We start from the raw sequence: 15,934 nt of genomic DNA, 5'->3' as shown, positions 1-15,934 counted from the left end.
GAATAAAAACGAATTTTTCATAAATGGAAGTAACAATACCGGGGTTTAATCCGTGAAAAATGAAGTCGCCTCGTTCGGTCCTCGCTTTATTATACACGGTCGAAATGGCGAAACGCGAAACCGTAATAGAACGAACCTAACCTCCGATATAGCTACGGCGGCGGCCATATTGGAACGAGGTCGAAAAACGAAGCCCTCGAAAAAGGAAACGAAACGAAACGATCCACAGTATTGCTATTAATAACAATACTACATAGTATAGTCATTGTGTGTGTATAGTCGTTTCGGTGCCGTGAAAATGTTTTAATTAAGAAACCGGAAAAGCGTGAAAGCGGGTCAAGGAGCACACAGTCGCGGGGCTATTCTACGATTTATCCGTCCGTTGCGCATTTTTCTTCGTTCTTTTCTGTTTTCTCTTCTTCATCCCGTTGCCGCGACGGGACGAAGTGAAACGAAGGCAGGGAGGGGAAAAAAATGCGAAAGCTCGAGCGCGCGAAGCTTTCTTTCGCGAGCGGAGGTGAACGCACCTTCGCCTCCCGCGCGGTGTCGCCTACTCGCGCGAAGGTGTTGGTGGTTTCAATTTCCCGAACAGAGAGGAAGAATAGAAGGGTGGTAAGAAGACGAAGAAGGACGGCCGGTGTGATTGTTAGAAATATGAGAAAAAGTTTCAAGCCGAACCGCGCACACCGCTCCTATCTCCGCTGTTAAGACGAACCTAACCTTTTTCTTCCTATCTTCTATCATTTTCTTTCCTTCTCTGTTTTCTCGTTTCCACTCCCTACCCTAGTATGTATATGTACACACACATACACATACATACACAGTCTTTCAGTTACTTTTTCCCTTCCATTTCAACCTTCCTCTTCCTGTCTTCTAGTACGCGCAGATTTCGCAGCGTACCACGAGTGCTCCGTAGCGTAACCTTTTCGTCATTTTAAAACGCTCTGAAAGCCCCGTACAGAGTTTTCGGGACAAAAAGCTGCTTTTCTTCCGGCTACGTTAGTTTTATCGTGCTCTGTTCACCTGACGACTTACTTTCGCTCTTTCTCTCTCTTTCTATCTGCCTATCTCGCTTACTCTCTCGCTTTCTCTCTGTCTTGCCAGGGCTGACTTCCGGTCGCGCCGTCGACGTCGTAGCAATTTCTCAGCACTCGTGGGTTCGCCTCTTTCATACGACGTCGCTGCCCTTCCAGTTGATACTTCCGATAAAAGAATCTTCCCCGGGCGAAAAACTTCCCCCGCAGAAATCTCGATGCTCTTGTTAGCCGGCGAACTTCCGTTCCAATTTGTCGCGCTCGGCGGAACGGCGTTTCTTTTAAACGGCGAACGGTATCGATTTGAGAGAAGGGATTAACTTTGTCGTCGGACTGAAAGTGGGAGTCTTTTTGCGGGTGGACTTTTTCTTTTCTTCATTTTTGCTTTCGTCTGACAAATTTTTGAGACGATTGTAATGTTTTCACGTTTCGCGCTGAATTCTGCGATATTTCTTGAACGAGGAATTGTCAAAATGGATGGAAAAGTTTGAATGTACACAGAATAGTGTATTTGTTTTTTGGAGCATGCTTCGTCGAGATCGATAACACGAGAGCTTTCGTAACGTTCGAAATTACGCTGAAACTGAAATATACAGTTCTTTCGAAGGAACTCTGGTGAATTTAGAAGGGAAAATGTAGATATCCGGGAACATGTGCAAAGGTATTCAACGTTGAAATTTTAGTAAATGAAAGTTTGCATCGATTAACCAGAGCACGGAACGTAATATTATATTCCGAGTAACCAATGTAAATTGAGTGTCTTTGTGGTTCGGGGAATTCACGTCACTGTTGGGCTGCTTTGTGAAAAATGTGCAATTCAATTTTAGGTACGAGCGTGCAAAATAATTGTCGTTAATTGTCTCTGGTATTAAACATATTATAATTTCTCATACGAGAAAGGCAAATGAAATGGTCGTTTAGATAATCCATATTTAAAATCTAATAATTCGTTCAATTAATCGTTCCCATTTTTAATTGTATTCTCGTATCCATATTAAACCCGAGATAAATCATACCTGGTTTTCAATTGTACACGAAAAACATTTATTCGATGAAAACAAAACAAAGACAACGAAACACAATCCATTATATCCTACCGCCGTGTCTCATCACTTAAAAATCCCCTCGCAATCTTCCAGGAAACGCCGCACATCCTGCAATCTCCCTAAAGGAACAACCAACAGCAGCTTCGACCACGATACCAGCAACCAGACGTACCCTATCGTGCCTCCTTTTACGAGCCATTTCGTCCCTCTGCTATCCGAACCCGCACAGGTACCGGGATAAAAAGATTTCCCGTCTATCGAACGGAACGTAACAATTTCATTTTCTTTGTCTCGAAAGCTCGGCTACCGGGGAAGCTATGCAGCAGTGGGTGGCACGTACGCGTCCGCCTGCCCGCAGGTGCAAGGATATAGGTGCGGCTGGAACAATGAACGCAATCAATGCGGCGTGGCACCCCCTTCGACGTCAATCAAACGGCTGGCGTACGCGCCACTAGCCCATTGGCCCCGATTGCCTTTTGTCGCCCCTGTAGTGTCCGGCGTGGCCGACAAAGAGGAACCGGACGGACTGGGATGATCGACGCGGATAACTGAAGAGAGAAAGAGAGACAGAAAGAGAGAGAGGGTGAACAAAGGACAGAAACGGAAAGAGAGCAAGAGAAACTGGCGCGGGGGTTGGTTGATGCTGATGGAGCGAACGGATGCGCGGAGGGTAAAGCGGGGTGAAACGATGAAAGAGAATGCAACGCGTGAAGAGAGACGGGAGAGACGTAGAGAAAGATGGGAGGAGGACAGAGAGATAAATGGAATGACACGAAGAGGGAGCGTAAGCCTGGTCAGGGGTGAATGGTGTGGAGGAAGGAAAGGGGAGAGGGAACGGATAGAGATTGCAGCGCACGGTAAATGGGGCGAATTCCATCCGAATACTGCCGGTTGCGACACGCGTGTTGCAGAACTGACCAGTCCCCGACCCAATTTCGAGGGGTTGTTTTCTCTCGCTCTCTCGTGCTTTCCTCCCCGCGCCGCTTTTCGTGTGAGGGTGGTACTCGCAGTGGTTCACAGCGGTTCCATATCCCCTTCTCTGCTGCTACCCCCCTCGATCTTCTTGAATCGAGTGCGTGAGTGGTTACGATGCGTGTATGTACGGTTGCATGGTGATATATCGGTGAACGCGTTGATTCGTCGGTACGTATTCGGTGGAGCTAGGGGGAGGAAGGGGTGACGGAGTCGATCGATTATCGCAACACGTGAGTCAGGTGAAAGCGATCTTCCTTGTTTCGTGCGTGAATACTCCCTGCTGATTGATTGCCGCGCAGGGTGCTAATATCGGCCATCAGGTGACAGCGTGTAAAGGATGGTTCCTCGTTTATAGCGTTTCCTTCTTGAGAATTACTGTCGCAACCAGACGTATGGAGAGTTTGTTTGTTGCAGTGTGTATTCAGCGAATTGATGCAGCGTTAAATAATGATTTGTATAGATTGCCGTGTGCCAGCGTCGACATTGTGTCGATTAAATTGTCACAGTAAATACCTAGAAATTGAGATTAAAAGAGTTAACGCGTTCATTGCCACCGTCGAAGCATCGTCGACACAGAATGTCTTCCTGTGTGCCAGCGTCGACACTGTGTCGATGACACCTCTGTGCAATGGACGATTACCACCAAGAATCTTTCGTTCAACGTTGAGACAATGAACCGGTGGAACCATAAGCGACCATATCGCTCATTTTTCTGATAACCCAAACTTTGATAGCCACGCAGCTTCCAAATTTCCTATCGTTAATGCACACATCGTTGCTTCCTTCCGATTTATCCAGCAATTCGAAACTTTCGACAAGAATCGAGGAATGACATAATTAACATCTTCTATCGGAAATGATCAATATAACTTCGTTGGACATTTTATCGGTCCGGCGGATAGGAATTTCGAGCGGAGGCTAGCAATTGCTATCGGTAGAGTGACCGGGAGGAATTCGCTCCGATACGAATGAAATTTCAGACTACGTTCGATAACAGGTTTAAGTGGTGCAAGCCGCCATTGTGCGGCGATTTTAATGACGCAGTATAATAATTACACGCAGATATCGATTGCTCAACCGTGTATACACATATTCACTCGATGCCCAGAGAGGGTATATCCGGTCCTATTCGACGCAACGAATATCGGCTTACGTCTTGTTAACGATGTACAGTTACTCACCGTGAGGTGGGACTGGAGAACGTTTAACCCTCATCCGTCCCTCAGTTTCGCATCTTAACAGGTCCCTCGGTGTTAATTTGACGCAATCGTAAAAAGTCAATTAAACGAAAAGATAAAAAGATTAAATATAGAAAATAAAGAGAAAACGTTTTCTACAAATAGTCGAACGATACAATTTTTTAAAGTGACTTTAACGAACGATCTTTCGTCGTCGTTTTCCATTCTCGAGCACCTTCTAATTAACGGTTGGGATTGTTGCGTTGCATCCTTCTTTTTCCTTCTCTCGAGGAGAAGAAGTAGAACAACTAGGCGTGTCCACGAAGTGAAACAATTGAAGATTCATCCGGGAGCAAAGTTTCTTCCTCGCCGTTCGACGTTTCGCGGCCGCGGTCAATAACCCCGGCGTTGATCGATAAATGCAACTGTCGCGGTGTATAATTATAGATAATGCTCCGCGGAAACGTCGAGCCGCTCTCGTTTTCAAATTTTCAACGTCGTTCCGAGATAGAGATCGTTCGCGCGGTGGCATTGACGTTTTCAGTCGAATTCCACGCTGCTGCGAGACAATTGTGCAAAATATTTCTCGCCTGGAAAAATCTGCTAAAAAAAGAAAGGTATTATTTAACGTTACACCGTTTCGACGTATAAATTCGGATAAGAGAAAAAGAGAGAAATTGTGCACATTTTTTGTAAGAGTATTATATAGCAGATTTTTCAGACTGAATTAACAATGCGTGAGGTGTTATTCGATTCCGGAGGAGAAACTAACGAGAGTACCTTCATCGTTTCGAAGTTTATCGCCTTGGACGGATTCAAGGAGCAAACGAAGATGCTTGTCGCGGGGTATTATGGTAACGTTTCTTTGCAAGAGAGGAAAGGATACGAGGGTGGAGAAGGAAGGTGGACCGTGAAGGAAGCAAGGATGGGCGAGGACACCGATGATTTCCCAGGAGGGATCGTCTACTGCTTCTCCGTGTCCTCTTTTCACCCGCCTCTTTCGAGTATTTCCTTGGCAGTCGTTCTATCCTCGCGAGCAACCTGGTCCACGTCTTAACGCTGGCAACGTCATTATTTTGTCTATTCCGTGGCCGACAATTTGTCTTGTTGCTGATAGAAGTGGAAAACGAGACGGCTCGGGTTCGATGTTCGAAAAAATGTATGGGAATTTTTCATATTTCACGCATTTTTTAAGGCAGAGGTTCATACAGTTTCACTGATATTCGAACATTCTCTAGATCAGCATGTAACTTTTTTTCAAATTGGGCAAAACGAATTGAGTCTTTTCGAGATGTTAGAAGGATTGGTATACAAGATGAAGAGTCTAAAAATTTTGGAAAAAATTGCAATTTGGGGAAATTGAGAAGGAAATTGTGCAGGTCACTTTTTACAAGTTCTTAAAACACACGTTTTGTAGACTTATGTCAATTATATGCATACTGGAAATTTCATCGAAATCTGTGAACTACAATGACTATGACTGTGATAAATTTCTCTCTGTGATAAGATTCTTACATCTTTCGATGCCTGTCGCTTGTTTCTGCGTGAACGATGCACAGATACAGCCAGTGACACTTTGTGAAAAAATAAATCAGAACTGCACAGTAAATTTTATTTAATATTTCATATTTTGTTTAATTCTTTCTTCAATACACGTACCCTAGTTAACGAACGTTACACGACGTCGGCAGATTTTGAAAAATTCATTTCCTCGAAATGGAAGGTCCGCTGAAAAGAAATTTTATTTTACATTTTTGATGTATATTTGCATGCGGAATCGTGCTCTGCTTGCTGCTACTACATCCTGCGAAATATACTCCGCATGTGCTCTACGTACACACACGTATGTACACATGTATGTAGGTATATATGCAGGTCAGCTCGAAACGAGAGTAACGTTTCGATATTTTTCACCGGTCAGCCGGGGCCGTTCGTTAATTTTTCCTAACTTACCGTAGAATTAAATTGAGTCTCGTCGAATAATATTTACGAACGTTTTGCGTCCGTGCTCCATCTCCCAATTCGCTATCTGTTATCTGAGCACGGCCAACGAAAATTCTGTGTCCACCAGCGGATTTCCAATGGTATATATTTGCACGTCGGAAAATAAATAATATCGCGTGTCGATGGAACCGTTGTGCGTGCACGCGCCAGTATTAGAACGTGAGTTACTTTCTGCCTGTAATCTGTGTTTCCGCCGTGCATTCCCGATCTGAGAGCTTCGTTAAAAATAAAAAAAAAGGAACAGTATAACTGGACGAAAATAATTCCGTGCAAAAACCCTCTCAGATTAAACTTGGAATTTTCTTCTGTCCGTTCTGTCGGTTGAAGAATCTTTTTTTTCACGGTGACATATTGTGTGTGTTGAGTGTTTTTGGCTGGAGAGATAAACGTGTGAACGAAGAATTCTTTGATTAGGGAGATAGACGTGCGACAGGATTTTTCGCGTGAATGTTTAGCTTTTAGGACGATAGCTGCGTGAATGAGGAACACTCGAGCTAGAGAGACAGAGATGTGAATGAAAGCGTTTGGACCGAGAGCGTGAGAGTATCAGGTGAAAAAAGAGTGCGTGACTATCCAAAAATTTGGGTGGACGTGACCGAAAGTGTGTTTTTAGAAAGAATTAGAGACATAGAGGAAGAGAGAACGAGCGAGTGACAGAACGAAAGAGGGCGAATGAGAGGCGCCAGGGATAGTCGGAGAGGTTACCTGGCGATTTTCTGAAAATTTCTCTCCACGAACTAAAATAATTAACACAAATTTATCTTTACCTGTTACAATTAATAGCAAAGATACATTTCGGCCCTAAATCAATAGGTGCGACATTAACACTTACAGAATACTAAAATAAAAAAGAAGTTCCAAAGATATTCAGAGAGAAGAGTCAGAGAGAAAAAGTCAGAGAGCAACCCTCTTACATCCAGAATTATAGAAAGAGTATTGAAAGCTAAGCATCAAAGTATTACATTTCTTCAAAGTCTCCCACCCAACCCTCGCAATATCTAAAAAACCACAAAAATTCTCAATAACAAATTCGACGTCAGTGAAGTCAAGAATAATAACCGCATCCCCTACCCTCCAACCTTTCCCTCTTTCCACGAATATCGCACCGCATGCATAGTCCCGCAATTTTTTACGACACGTATTACGCGTGTTATCGTTCCGTTCCTTTTATCCGCCATTCGAGTTTCGTTAACGAACTCAATTTCACCGGAGATGCGACAGAGACTCGGTGTGTTTCACGGTGGTCGTAAACTTTCCTCCCGATGTTATCAATTTATTTTTCCTCCGGAACAAAAGCAAGTAGGAGGGGTGTAATTCAGAAGAGGGACTCGTAACTCGATCCACAGCCTCCGTCATAGGTATAGAAAAGCCACGGTATACCCGTTGGTCCTCCTTCATTTTCCCTGCCGGTTCACCTGCACAGAGAAGTCTTATCTCGCTGCACCAGCCTCACTTCGGCTCCTCGAGCTCGCATCGCTCTCTCCTCCCCCTGTTTCATCCCCCACCGTCGCCTATCCACTCGTCCACCCTGTGAGCCGTAATGCACACAATGCAATCGGGCATTCTGAGAAAAATTCCAGGACAAGCTCTTTGTCCCGCATTACGACGACACTAAGTCGCTTTTACCGTGCTCTCCGTATCGTAACTTCTGCTATCGCGGCTGAGCACGTTGCGTGCACACCCACCGTTGCGCGCACTTCCAATCGGATGCTCCCTTTTGGTTTACTCGTGTGTTTTGCTGCAGTACGCGGGATGGAACTGTTTTTCTCCGTGTGTGTCCTTTTTTTGTACTTTGATAGGATGCGTTGGTCGGGTGATTATTGAATTTTTCGTGATCGACGAGGGTTTGGGTGGGTTTTTGAGTGATTATTGCGTATGGCGATGGAGTAAATTTTGTTTGTTACATTTTGGGATTATTTGTTAACGCGTTTGCTGTGGGTACATCGGTCTTTGCTTAAGAAAAAATATAAAAATTACACTAAGTAAGTGATAATATAAAGAAAAAGAATTTTTTCACCAAATTGAGTCATTTATTCTAGACCTGTCATGTAAAACAAAGGATTTAAATGAAATTTCTGAAAAACAATACATTCTGATTTTTAATGTGTTTTACCAGTAAACTGAAATTTTTTCCATAGCAACGCTGTAGATAGCAATGACGTCACATGCGTTTCGCCCTGTAGTTCACGTTTTATAAAAATAAATTAACGAATAGCTTAATCGAGAAAGTGTTATTTCCTGATAAAAATATTTTTATCAAAGTTCATTTCTTTGTTACGTTAATTCATATTTACTCTAATATCACTGCGCTTCATTAGCATTAACAAAAACGCTGCAGCTTACAGAAAATTTCTCTCCACATACAACATCAACCACAATCGAGAAAAAGCCAAAAAACGACAACAAACAGTTCACACGAATTCTCAGCACAATTTAACCAAACGAACCCCCCCAAAAAAGTCATAAAAGCAAATACGTTAGTTGCAAACGCTAAACCCGCTAAAGCTTCCCACCACTTGCCACATTCTCCGCCATTATTCCGAGCGACCCCGTAATCGAATCTCCGTGCACGCTCACGTTTTCCATGCACGCCAAACATAAATGCATTTGTCGTTGTACACTCGCCCGTCCAATTTCCGGATTTCCTGTGAAAAATCGTTTATCTACGCGTTCCAGCCGCTCTCCTCTCTAGGATATATTCCTCCAGAGCTGTACACCACCACCAAATTCTCTCGATACGGAGAAAAAGATTTCTTCCTGGAGGATTGGTCATCCAACTGCTGAAACATCTCCTCCGCCGTAGGAGGAAGTCAGCCGTCCTCCTCTCCTTTCTACCGGTATCCCATGACACCTGCATAGAGGCGCTTATCTCGAGACTCCAGGCGCGCACCTAACGTGCTTCTCTCTCTCTTGTCCCTTTTCCCCTCAGGGGCTGTTCCAACCTTGTAAGATTGCGAATTCGCGAGCCAATCGGCCCTGGCTCCTGTTACGGGAACGCGAGAACCGTCGTTAACAGGCTGCACGCGTCCATAATTCACGGTGTAATGGCTCGCAGGTGTGGCGCATCGAGACGTGTCGTCGTCTTGATTGCGAGCACCTCTCCTCTGCGCGTGATACTAGAATCCCCGTGGCGCTATTGAACACGCGATGTTACGTGTCGGTGGGATACGGAGGGGTGGGTCGTTAACTCTGTTGCTCTTTTGATAGACTCGAGATCGTTGCCTGATACCAAAGGAGCTTCTAGTTATCGCGTTACCGGGTGTACGTGCTTAAACCCCGGACCGCGTGTAATTGAATGCAAACACCTGTGCGGCAGGGAGGTGAATCGCAAAGCGGCGTGTCTCTCGGATAAAGATGTCGAAAAGACGGGGTTGGAGATTCGTGGTTGGGAGAAACGTTAGATCGTGTGTATTTGATTTGAGAATTTTATGGTTGGATCGGTGTTTTGAGATGATTCGAGGGAGATTTGTGTCGATTAGGGATTGTGGTTTAGAAAGGGGTGGTGGTGAATTGGAGTAGATGTGGTTTATTCGATGGTTGTAGTTAATTGGAGTAGATTTGGTTAGTGCAAAAATTGTTGAAATATTTGGTTCACAATTTTAATAGTACATATTCGAAATTGTGTATGAAGAATTTGTATAGTCGGTGGAATCGACAGTGAGATTGTAAAATTATTCCTTACTAAAGATTATTATTGTTCCACAATTTTAATACTATATACCTGTTCGAAATTGTGTATGAAGGATTTGTATAGTCGGTGGAATCGACAGAGTGAGATTGCAAAATTATTCTCTATTAAAAATGATCCCTTGTCCGAATTATGTAATTTGAGCACAAAAACAACATTTCGAGAAAAACGAAGAGCTCATTTTCATGCCCTTTCGATGTCAATTATTGCAATCTCGCCACATCGCTTCCTCCAACTGTACCTTTCACAGATTCTACACTTATCTCGGGGTATAACTCAAACCTGAATGATCCAACTCTAAAATTCTTATTCTAACGTACCATACATACACACACCGTCAATTCCTATGGCTATACAAACAATAATCCCTCCAAACAAACAGAATAACATTATCCCCTTGAATTTCTCTATATTTTCGTTGAATCTATCCGGACACAAATAAGCTCCGTGACGTGCAGAGCATACAAGAGATTAATTATATGAGAAACTCAGGGATGAAACTCCTTATCAAGAGTATCAAGCAGGAGGTAGGGATTAGCTTCGATGGTTCGGCGCGGTTGAATGCGGCGTTATCTCTCGCGGTGCAGTAAAATTGGCGGCGCCTTTTGGTGTCACGAGGCGTATAAACACGTATAAAGGTTACTCCTCGTGTAGATGGTCTACTACGATAGTCCCCGGTTTAACGACGCCGACCCTTGGTAATAAGAGGCGTCCGGGGTAACTACAACCAACGGCAACGAACGCCTCGAACCGAGGCGGCGCGTCGCTGTGTCCCTTATCAGCGGCGTTTATCTGCTTCGCCTGTGAACCGGTACACACGACAGCCATTCCTTACTTCTATTTAACACCACCTCCTGACTCTACGTGAACGAAGATAGGATTCTCGAAACGCGGAGAATACGACTTCCTGAACGATACAGCTCTACATTGCGAATCGTTTCTTTCGCTTCTGCTGGATGTCCCTTTAGCTGTTCGTTCTATAATTTTTAAGCGCTTCATATGGTAGTTTAAGTTGCATTTGCGTTGGGAAATTTAATGGTTGCAGGAAGTGCTTGTGGAAGTTTGGTGAAGTTGTTTCTGGTGGTTTTAACGTGTTTTGGGTTATTTAATCGTTTGAAGAGCAGCGTAAGTGTGTTTTATTATAGTTTAAGAAACTCGTGTAGTTTGGAAGATGGGAATTGTTTGATTAATTTTTTTTTTAGGAAAGAAGTTTGTTGGACATATGTGATAGATATTTTTAATGCTTGTTGCTGTTTGATTGGAAGAATTCACTTCAGTTGCAAATCGTTCTATTGCGAATCGAGTCACACAAAGACGCGGAATTGAGGCGATAAAACGTCTCTAGCCGCGTATAATTCCGCTCTAACGATGTTTGTTAAATGTAAATTTACGGGGACTGTTAATTAAATGGAAGCTGCGCAACTAGAAATACAGGGAGGATAGTACTATAGTACTATTTCGTGTCAAGAATGGATTCTACTCAATTCCACTCGTCTTTAAGTAAATGATAAAACATAATGACTCGAAGTACACTCCGAATACATTTTACAGCACAAAGTGAATATAAATCTAACAAAAAACATGGTAAAAAATACACGATCTCCAAAAATTCACCAATCCATTCGTTACACTCCGATAATCATTTCCAATTGTCTCATTGATTGCTAAAACTGTCGTTCTAAAATTCACCGTTAAAAGCTCGCTCGGAGAATACAAGAGATTGAATACTAATTACTATTGAATTAACGAAGATTTAACGTCCCTCGTCATTCCACGTTTAATCTAATATTCTCCACCTAAACATTTCACTCGTCTAACGAACGCACAATTGCATTTTAATCGATACCATGTCGTTCGAAACAAAAGCCTATTCTCATTTACTCCCTTGCTCACCTAACGCACGCACAAACGAACAAGCAAAAATATTCAAGTAAAAAAGAAACAAAAAAAATTCGTGGAATGCGTTAATCGTCCTGTGTCGCGTTTAGCGGATACAAAGGACCACGCATCCTGCTGGCTCGATAATCCGGGAAAGCTAAAGGGAGTGAGAGAGAGAGAGAGAGAGAGAGAGAGAGAGAGTGAGAAACGGGAGGGGAAAAAACGAAAATAAAAGAAACTAGATTCGGATTTGTGGTTCTGAAGCGAGCGGAGAACGGGCCGCGCTGCGCCTGCCACGCCGGAATTTCGTCTCGCTGAAAACAACCAGGAATTTCGGCGAACGATTGCGAATAGCCGGGAAATAGGGTGCACGTATAGTCGACTTGCGTTTCATTCACGTTCCATCGTGAATTCCATTCTCGGTTAAAAGTCTCGCTGAGGCCGTGCCAGCGTGGAATCTCTCGTACGCTCCACGGACAGAACAAACCTCCAACCAAGTGGAGAACAACCAAACGGACGAACGGAAATACGCGTACGTGTGTGTGTGTGTGTACGAGTGTAAAAGGGAGACATAGAGAAGAGCGGGGGGAGGTAGGGTGCAAAGGATGAAAAGGAAAGAGATAGAAGTATGTACATAGGGGGATAGGTAGGTGGACAGAAAGGGAAACGAGAATGGTAAAGTTGAATTGGCAGCCGCGGGACAGGGACACACGGTGAAAGCCTCGAACTTCATCCGCGTAACGATAATGGGGCAACGATGCCGGAGGAAAACAATATGTAAATCGTTCCGTTCGCCTCCCAATCAAAGTCAGAGGCCGCGTCGCGACGCGCAAGCTTCCGCGTCTCTCCCTAACGACGCAATCTAAATTCCTATCGCAACCACCGAACTACGTTCAGGTATACATACATATATATATATATGTATATATGTATATCTTGGTTGGATGAAGAAAATTCAGCGAGTTACGACGAACGAAGCTCGCTAGAAGTTGACTGTAGGAACGAGAGCTGAGAAGGATCAGAGAGGGTGGTGGTAGAAGAGAGGTCAGAGAAACAGTCGGAAGAAGAGAAGCTGAAGGGGAGAGATGGTGTAACGGAGTTGCATCGTCGGGACGAACTAGCGTCGAAGTGACTTTCCTAACTTCCGGTGATCTTGCTTGTCTCCTCCCTCTTGTCCTTTATTCTCATCATCTTCTTCTTCTTCTACTTCTGCCTCTTCGAAGCTAAGGTCTCCCTGGCGCATAAGCGATTCGACGTAGCAACTCTTTTCAGTACCCCTCGAGCTTCAACTGAGAATTCGATTTCATAGAAATGCAAGAGTCGCTCGCTCGCGGCCGTGCATCGGCCGGAAAGGGCGGGCTGCACTCGCCCGCGTTTTAACATTTTTCCAGCGATCGAAGCGCGGGTATACTTTCCACGAAGAGTTCCGCCGATGAATATGATCCTAAATATACGGGGCAAAGCCGATCCAACGTTTCCTGCAATTTTATCCCGGACGAATGCGGGGCTCTTCGTACCGGGAAAGATGATAGCACCGTTGGATAACGAAAATTTAATCCTCTACATGCATTTCCATGCGTCTGTCCTCGTTTTCCTGTGATATTCTTACGTCTACGTTTGTCACGTTTGGGAATAGTTAGCGTTGGTTTTGTTCGACAATTTTTTTCGATCAATTTTCCAAATGAATTGGAACGAATAAGAAAGAAAGTGTGAGATATTGGAGGAATTGTGGCGGTAGTTCGTAGGTTCCGTCACTAGAGGGATGGACCATTGATCATTCTCACTAGTTCTCGCTAAAACTCCTGTTTGTATATATACAACTTCCAACCTGTGTCTATTTCCTGAATTCGAAGACGTCGGTCTCCTATGTAGCTTTACTGACGAATCGACTAATAATAAGAAGAAGAAACGCATCTTTCTTTCCCTTTCAGTCTTGTCCTCTCTCTATTTCCTCTTTCAATGACTAACCACCATAGAACGCTTCCAAAGAAAGTGAGAAAACATTTGGTTAAATACTTGAAAACATGTCACCGCGCAATTTTCCTTCCTCTCACTCTTGTTCTCACTTGTCCTCTCATCTATTCGCTTACTTGCATCTCTCAGGCACTCATAATTTCACACCTAACTCACGGTCATCCAAACGCAATCCAGTTGCAAATGCACTAACACATAAATCCATAAATAAACGACCAGACAACGCTTAATGACCATATAGCGGTAACAATTCCTGCAATATTCTGCATAGAAGCTATTCTACCACTTTATCATAGAAACAGTGAATTGCTCGTTGGTAGATCTTAATGTATTCGCCTTGTTTTATCGCACGCGCTGTTAACAGGGAGCACGGTTAACTAGGTATTCCAATTTGAAATCCTAATTTTCCGAGCGTCGAATAGAGGGACGGTCTTTGTCAAAGGGTGGCAAGGAGAAGAAAGAAATGGAAAAAATGCCAGTTCGAATCGGTTTGTGTACGTACGCATCGGGTATGAATAATTCAATGGAACTTGGCCTGTATTCTAAAGACACGCTTGTGCATACGTTACGTACGCGGCACCAGTCCCGGTTCGCGGATTCGCGACGTCGAATCGCGTGTACCGTGTGATTTCGGCTGGTAATAACATGCGAGACACAGATAAAACCTGGTTAGAGTCGGTTACATTTACATGGAACCGTGGTACTCTCGATCGAATCGATATCGAGATAAATCGAACGGTGAATGAAAGAACTCTAAGCGGAAAGAAGAAATGTTGACGTTATCGATTTCGAAGTTAATACGTTCCCTGAGAAATGAGATATGGAATTATGAAAATTTGTGCAATCTCAATATTGTAAAACACGATGGTTATGTGAAAATGGATGCAGTTACTGTATTGTGGAGTTTGGAATATAGGGGAATAAGTTCAGTTTGGAATTTTCAGTAGCTTCCAGTGTCAATAACCTTTGAAAAATGTTGAAAGAAGTCGAAGAATTTGTATAGACGTTTATAAGTTGTAAAATATAAAAATTTACATTCCATGCTCCACAATTTTCCCTCCGAAGGATCTCGCAGAATCGAATAAAAACGGCGGGAGATTTAAATCCGGCCGCAGCGTCCGCCTCAAGACTCGATCAACGAATCCCATTTTTCCTCTCCAAATAAAAGCATACCCACACCAGCGGTAAACGAATTCGTCGCCGTGAAACATTCCCACCTTTGAGAACGCAATCCGCGTAATCCGCTGAAAAGGAAGAGATAGGCGGGCGACGAAGGGAGGAGAGAGAGTCGCGGGGGGTGAAAATCGAGCCCTCGTCGCGTGAATGTAAACGAGTACCTAGCCGTGGTGCAGACTTCATCTTCCTCCTCTTTTCTCTTCGTCGCGGTCTGAATGTCCATGGTGGAACACGGCTAATACACAACTAGGCGCCGGGTGGTACGTTGAAGTATCGGCATATAAAGGCCCAAGGTAACGCTTGAAATTACCAACCGGGCAATGGCACGGGGAGCAAGGAGGCGGCCTGACAAACGACGAAAAATTTAGCGGTAATCTCGAGGCGGAGCGGCCTCTGGACGAAGGCAATTCCCTCGCTGGCTCGGTTGCCCTGTAGAGAGACGTTGCTCGCTTTATGTGCGCCTCTTTGACTCGCGCGCTCACCAACAACCTTCTACCCTCTCGCGTATACCTCCTTCATCCCTCCCTTAGGCTGTCTCCGTGCTTCTCTCACTCTATCCATCTCTGCTCTTCCTTCTAGCCAGCCTCCGGTAGAGCCTCAGCCTCTCCCTCGTCCTTTCATCTCGTGCCTCATCTTTCTCGTCCGGCTTTCTTCCGCGCCGGACTGAGAGTCTGCACCGTACAATCGCCGCGGAAAGTTTTCGTCTGGAAATTTCGACGAGGATGCCTTTCCGCCGTGCTGCCCTAACCCCGCGCCACTCTTCGCTCTATCATTCTCTCTCTCTTACCTCCCCCCCCTATAGTATATATCCTCTATCTTGTCCCATCCCATCCCTTGCTTGCTCGTAGCCGTCGCTCGAATAGATAGGGAAAAGGAAGACTTCGCGAGGAATAAATTTTTCGGCGATTCTCTTCCCGTTCCGGCTGGCCGAGCCAACGACCACCGTCGAGAGAATATTTTACGCCGCCGGGGACGCTGAAA

The sequence above is a fragment of the Habropoda laboriosa genome, unplaced genomic scaffold, assembly GCF_001263275.1.
Source record: "Habropoda laboriosa isolate 0110345459 unplaced genomic scaffold, ASM126327v1 scaffold40, whole genome shotgun sequence".
NCBI lineage: Eukaryota > Metazoa > Arthropoda > Insecta > Hymenoptera > Apidae > Habropoda > Habropoda laboriosa.
The sequence above is the reverse complement of the archived record's forward strand: the minus strand, read 5'-3'. Positions refer to the sequence as shown.